Below are 7,097 nucleotides of genomic sequence, written 5' to 3'. Positions count from 1 at the left end.
CACTTAAGAAGTCTGGTCTGGTGGGACCCAGGAGACATGCCTTCTCTGTCATCACCCCTGCCTGATGGAACAGCATTGTCAGGTTATAGAGCAAAGAACCACGCTGAGACAAGAAACGAAGCTCGAGTGTTTATTGTTCTACTCTACTAGACAGAATCCTGCTAAACTGAAAGACACTAGCAAACTCTACTAGAAAAATCCCAGAAATCTAAGGCGGGTCTTTCCTGATCTTCTTGGCTGGGAGCCCAAGGGATTCTAAACTGCGTGGGTGCTTTTCCCCCTGGAGAGGGCCCCCCTCTTCTTCACCAGCAGTCTCCATAACATCATTCTTCCTAACATTCAGACGGTCCTGACCCCGCCCCTGCTTTTCAGAAGGCCCTGAAGACCTGTTTTTGCTCCTAGGCACTGGGTCAGGCAGTTTAACCCTTCTCTTGACAGTTTCTAATAGCTTCTGCTTTGTATTTGGTTGTTTGAAGTTGCCCTGGTGCAGTTTGTTTTGTCATATTTAGTGATTTTGATTATTATGTATTGTTTTTAATTCTGAGTCACACGCCATTTGGACAGCTTTATAAACTGATCTAATGTATAAAAAATAATTATTATTAGTGTTATATTTCTGGAATGCTTCTGTAAGAATTAAACTTAAAAACACTAACCAGGCTGCATTATGTTTATCTTATGAAACCTACCAGATATCCCACATGAGGTTTGAATGGAGTTAACTGATACTTTTAAAATCAGAAAAATTCAGTGTGTAAGCGTAGAAAGAGGCAATGTTTTATCAGTTGAAAAAGGTTGTTTTGACATATCTTTCAAACAAGGGGTTGGATCTGTCTAAAGAAGCATCTAATAAATTTAGCAGTATTTTAAAAGACTTGACATTTTGACCCCAGATACTTGTAGCAGAGATTAGCTCATTCCACAAGCAACCAGATCTATTCATGACCATTTTTAAAAAAAAATCTTACTAAATAGAAACGTAAATTGGGATGAAATGAAAAAGCCATCTTTTTAGTTTTGAAACAATAACTCAGTCCTAAACTTGTCTATTCATAACTTTAATTCTACTCAGTTAAAAGTAGATTTCAGAAAAATAAATATAAGATTACAGTTTAACTGTAATGTTTTGACAAGTAATGCTTAAAATAAATATGTTTCCAATAGGATTAATATATTGATGTTTATTTTTTTAAAAAATACTCATTTTTTTTAAAGGATTTTGCTTCTACCTTCCCATGAGATCACTGTGATACTGCTATGTCCCTGAAATCCTTGGGCACTGATTTTTTTTCTTTTTTCTTATTGTGTAGTCCTCAGCCACTAAATAGTTTTCCCACTCCTGTAATATGTCAGCTTTCCCCAGTCTGGATACCCTCCAAAATCTGAATTTCAATTTCCAGAATTCTCAGCAATGGCCATTTTGGCTGGGACCTCTTGAAAATGGAAGATGATCCACCTTGTAAAGTACCAGACAAGGTTCCTGATATTTTGAGTTGTAGCCTCAAAACATCTATGACATGAAGTTGGGGAGGCATCTGTGTGAGACACATTATAGGAAAATGATTCATTCAAAACCCATGGACTTTATCTTCTTCCCTTGTCCTTGGCATTTCACACCTCAGATATTTTAATATTGCTGAACTTTTTCCATCATTAGTTGGAATTAGATTTAAAACAACAGTTCCATATAGCATGTAGTATTTTACTATGAATTCCCTTAAAAACTTAGCTATTGCTACCAATGGATGGAGAGCCAGTTTGGTGTAGTGGTTAAGGCACCAGGCTAGAAACCAGGAGATTGTGAGTTCTAGTCCCACCTTAGGCATGAAGCCAACTGGGTGACCTTGGGCCTGTCATTCTCTCTCAGCCCTAGGAAGGAGGCAATGGCAAACCATTTCTGAAAAACCTTGCCAAGAAAGCTGCAGGGACTAGTTCAGGCAGCCACCAGGAGCCAAAACTGACTTGAAGGCACATGCACACATACACACCCACACACATACCAATGTTGAATGAATGAATGAATGAATGAATGAATGTCTTCATGGAATGAATAGTTCTTAACAATGTGCTTCAACATTAGTAGAGTATTAAAGGAATGTTGACACGTTTGTGTTATGCTGCCTGTAGCCTTTCCCAAAGGTTCAACTAATATTTATAATAAATTCTGTGATCACAAAGTCAACTAAAAAAAAAAATGCTGGCATTATGATTAGAGGCTAAGTGCAACACTGCCATCTCCTGGAAAGAGAGATTTTTGTGATTTGGAGGCTGGAATGTATCTAGATCAGTGTTTTTCAAACTTGGCAACTTCAACCAAGTTTGAAAAACACTGATCTAGATATACGCCTATATGGTAGTTAGTTAGTGCTTTGCTACAATGAGTTGGACTTGTACATCAGCTTAAAGTCTAAATAAATAAATTGTTCAAGCTGGAATGAGGCATGCCCTGGGTTCTCTTGGTGAAACAGTGTCACCTGGTGGGTCCCAGGAAGTGTGCCTTTTCTGCCCTTTGGAACAGCCTCCCCTCAACCCCAAGATATGGATGGCCTTAATTGTATTAACCTTTCAGGAGGCCGTGAAGACCTGGCTCTTCTCTAGGCATTAGGACCAGGATGTCAGTCATAGTTGCTCTGGCATGGGTCTAAGTGGTTACTGAGATTTTATTGGGCCTTGATTTGGTTTCTTTTGATTTTAATGAAATGCTTTGCTTTTTTTAAAAAAAAAGTCACTACCCAGAGTTTCTTTAGATAGATGGGTGGCCATATAAATTGTATTGATAAATAAATAAACAAACAAGGAAAGATAAAAGAGCATGTACAACTAAGCAGATCACGTATTTATTGGCATGCAGGAAACCTGAACTGCTGACAGTGACATTCCTTATTTAATTATTTTATTTATTGTAATTGCTTTGATTGTTGTGAGCTGCTCAGAGTCATTGAGAATTGAGCAGCATACACATTCAATAAATTATTATTGTTGTTATTATTATTATTAGGAACAAAAGTTGAATTAGAGGAGATGGCAAAGTGCTGCATTCTCTCTACCCAAAGTCAAAAGGTATGACTACTCTACCACCTTTAAGGTTTGGTTGTGGCTATTTGGCATCCATTCATTGGACTTCTTAAGTTTTACCTCTCCCTTGTTAGCATGTCTCCAGCTACAGTCCTTTCCCACAACCTCAATGTCCCAACTTTACTTGTGATAGAAAAGTCATACAAGGAAAGAAAAGTATATATGTGTTATTTTATTTATTTACTCCATTGGTCATTTGTTCCATAGCTATGGGGTATTCAAATTATCCATTCCTATAAAAGCACTTTGAAATGGTTTAATTCATTGAAATTCATAAATCACCTCTATCAATGGTGAAGCATCAGAGATATGGGAGAGGGAGATCTCTGGGACCATAGAAGGGAATTGCGGAAGGGGCGCCCTTTCTACACCTGCAAGTGGAAGGGGAGATTTCTTGTAACTTATGATCTCTGGGCATGGTGGGGCTGTAAGATTTCAACCTAAATAAAATATTTTTGAAGGCCACAGGGGGGAGGGGAGCAAATGCAAAACAAAACATTGATCTCAAGGGCAGTCAGGACTACAGGTTAAATATTTTTACTCATCCCTGTCAACCACAGGCATAGCAAAAGTTCAGACATGACAAATGTGTTATTAACTTTATAGCTAGGAAGTTGGAAAGTGTCTAGTCGCCAGGCATAGGTCTGATTAATAGCTGGCCCAGAGGAGTCTGGGGCATGGATGGATAGCTGATCCCAGTGACAGCTAAGCCTGCCTCTCTCTCTGCCTCCCACCCCCTGCCTCCACCTTCACTGCCCTTAACTTCTCTCCCTCTCTGCTTGCCCTAGAGAAGGGCCTCCAGAAGCTGGACACCCATCTTGGAAGTGAGAATAAACTATCGTAAACATTCAGTTCTAAAAAAATTAGGAGGATTAATTTCTAAAAATGGATACAACTAAGATGTATCAGAAAGCTTCTTATAACTAGGAACTTAAGTTAGAAATATGCTGGCAGATTTGAGAAGCCAGGCTTCAACTTATGAAAACCTATTTTTCCCACTGCAAATGTCACCAAATGTTACCTGATTTTTATCTGGGTGCCCCGCAGCTTATTTCATGAATTGTTCCTGCCTCTGCCTTCCCTTATTCTATCGATGTTTTAGTTAAGACCTATCTTCCCTTTCTGAAACTGTCTATAATAAAATTAGACATTCTTTATGCTTAAGGTATGGCCATATTCTTCAGCTAATTTCCACATTATAGCAAATACAGAATACAATATGCCATCATATCTTTGTGTTTCCAGATATTTGCAAATATTTCTGTCCAACACCCTTGTATTTTCAGTTATCTCCAACATTTCTATAGATGTACTTAAACATATGTCTAATCCGTGATATGTAGGAGCAATTCTGGAATTACGTAGACAATAATGGCCCTGGAATCTAATGGGAGGTCCAGCGCAGGCTGTGAGCAAGCGAAGGGAGGCTGGGGGGACTTACCAGAGTGACTTGTGACCTTCCCTGCCAGCTTCTCCATTGGCTTTGTTTGTGGGAAGCCAGCAAGGAAGGCTGCAAACAAATGGCGATCACATGAAAGTGCAACTGTTGTTATGTGCAAGCTGACTGCCATGTGCTTGAATCACAATCACATGACCATGGGATTGGTGTGATGACCAGAACTTTGAGGACCGGTCATAAGTACCATTCATTCAGCACAACCACAATTTCAAATGGTCGTACCAAATGAGTGGTTGGTAAATGAGGATTATCTGTAATACCCTTTTCTTTAATTTGAAGTTAACACTCCCTAGATATTTCTTTTATAGCAATTAATTCTGCTTCTGAATGTTTTCATCCTTGACAAGAGAAGACATCTGTCTTAATGCAAATGTATGGAGCAGTAACTTCTTATGTAATAAGATTTATGTACATAGTATCTCCCATCATTACATGGGAGAAATTATGTTAAATAATGTGTCTTGACAAATTATAAAAACGTTTCCCAATCTGTTATTCTTAAGTTTGGTTATTATGGCTATGGATTCTGCATATTTGGATGGCACCACAGCAGGATTACTAAAAGGATTTCTATATTAATACACTGAAATAATGGCAGACTACCCTGAAAGTCTGTTGAAAGGATACCTATCATTCAATCAAAATATTGTTTTTATACATCAAGATGAAAGGCTTGATGAATGAATGAATGAATGAATGAATGAATGAATGAATGAATGAACAAACGAACCAAGGAGACAGACCATTTAGAGACAGGAAACGGACTATCCTAGGTCCTGCACTATTCAACATTTTTATCAATTTACTTGGATGATACAGTTGAAGGGACACTTACAAAGTTTGCAAGTGACATAAAGCAGAGAGGGGTGGCTAATACTTTGGACAAATGAGAAAATAGTCCAAAAGATCTAGACAGGCTTCAGCAGATGGAAGAAACAAATAGGGTGGAATTTAACAGGGAGAAATATATACAGTTTTGCACCTGAGTAGCAAAAACAGAAGGCACAAGTATAGGATGGAGGAGACCTGGCTCAGCAGGAGTACATATGAAAGAGAACTTGGTGTCCTTGTTGACAAGTTAAACATGAGCCATCAGTGTGATGCAGCTGCTAAAAAGGCAAATGCTGTCTTGAGATGCACATATAAGAGCAGTGTTCAGATCATGGGAAATAATTGTTCCACTCTGTTCTGCCCTAGTCAGATTCCATTTGAAGTACTGGGTCCAGTTCTGGGCACCACAGTTCAAAAGGACAGTGACAAATTGGTGCAAGTTCAGAGGAGGATTACTAAGATGACAAAGGATTTAGAAACCAAGCTGGTTGAAGATGGTTGAGAGAGATGGTTAAAGGAGTTGGGTATGTTTAGCCTACAGAAAAGATCTGCGATATAATGGCAACCTTCACATATCTGAAGGGTATTCTCACAGAAAAAAGAGTGGGTTTACTCTCCATTCCTCCAGAGGGCAGACCCTGAACCAATGAGTTAAAACTGCAAAGAAAAAGATTCAGAGTAGACATCAGGAGGAACTTTCTGATTGTATGAGCTATCAGCCAGTAGAACAGGTTGTCCATGTGGTGTGGTGAGTTCTTCACTAGAGTTCATCAAACAAAGGTTGGATGGGTCATCTGTCAGAGATGCTCTATTGGATCCTACACTAGGTAGGGAGTTGAACTAGATGACCTCTAAGATGCCTCCCAACTCTATGATTCTATGGTATTTATTTATTTATCAGATTTTTATCACTGCCCATCTCCCCCACACGGGGGACCCTGGGCAGTTCACAATTGTTCCAAAAAGTGTTCTGGGAAAAATCTGCATGGCACTTTAAGATTAAAGAAATATACAAGATCCCCACACGCTTCAAACATTCGTTCTTAACATCCCTCCCTCCATCCCTGCTGGGAGCAAAGCACCCACATTTACTCTGAGGATCCATAATGGAATTTTATACATTTTCTTAAGAGTGAGCACAGAATCTTATTAAAGCAGGAACAAGCAGAGAGGAGGTTGTTTACGTGTGCCTGTTTTCTTTTACTTCTGGGGGTGGGCCAGGCTTCTTTAAATCTTTATTCTTCAAAAGAAAAAAGAGCCCCATCTCTTATGCTTCTGCTGAGTTATCATCACTGTTACTGTCTCTATTAATATATGAATATTCTGGAAGAGGAGAGCATGGCATTCCACATCGCAACGTTTTGTTGATGGTTTGACTTACATTATAACACCTATAAAAAGTGCCTCCTTCTCCAGGTGGGCAGGATATAACCAGGTTTGGATGCAGCGGAATCAATGCGCACTTATCCGAGGCCCCAGAATGGATCCGAAACGGGCTTAATACTCCTTCTTTACAACCGGTTTGGAATTTCACTGTAAACTTCACGCGTCCGGCAAGACCAGACAGAAGATGAGGTAGGCGGCAGCCTATACTCTAATGCATGTCTGAATCTGAAAGCTACTGGTTTGGGAGACGACTCTCGCAACGTCCAAGCCAGCAAACTCCGGAGTGTGGGAATCCACGCCAGCGTTCCCAGGTCTCCTCGCTCCATCCCAGACGATTCTCGAGCGG

The sequence above is a fragment of the Candoia aspera genome, chromosome 7, assembly GCF_035149785.1.
Source record: "Candoia aspera isolate rCanAsp1 chromosome 7, rCanAsp1.hap2, whole genome shotgun sequence".
In the NCBI taxonomy this organism is placed as follows: domain Eukaryota; kingdom Metazoa; phylum Chordata; class Lepidosauria; order Squamata; family Boidae; genus Candoia; species Candoia aspera.
The sequence above is the reverse complement of the archived record's forward strand: the minus strand, read 5'-3'. Positions refer to the sequence as shown.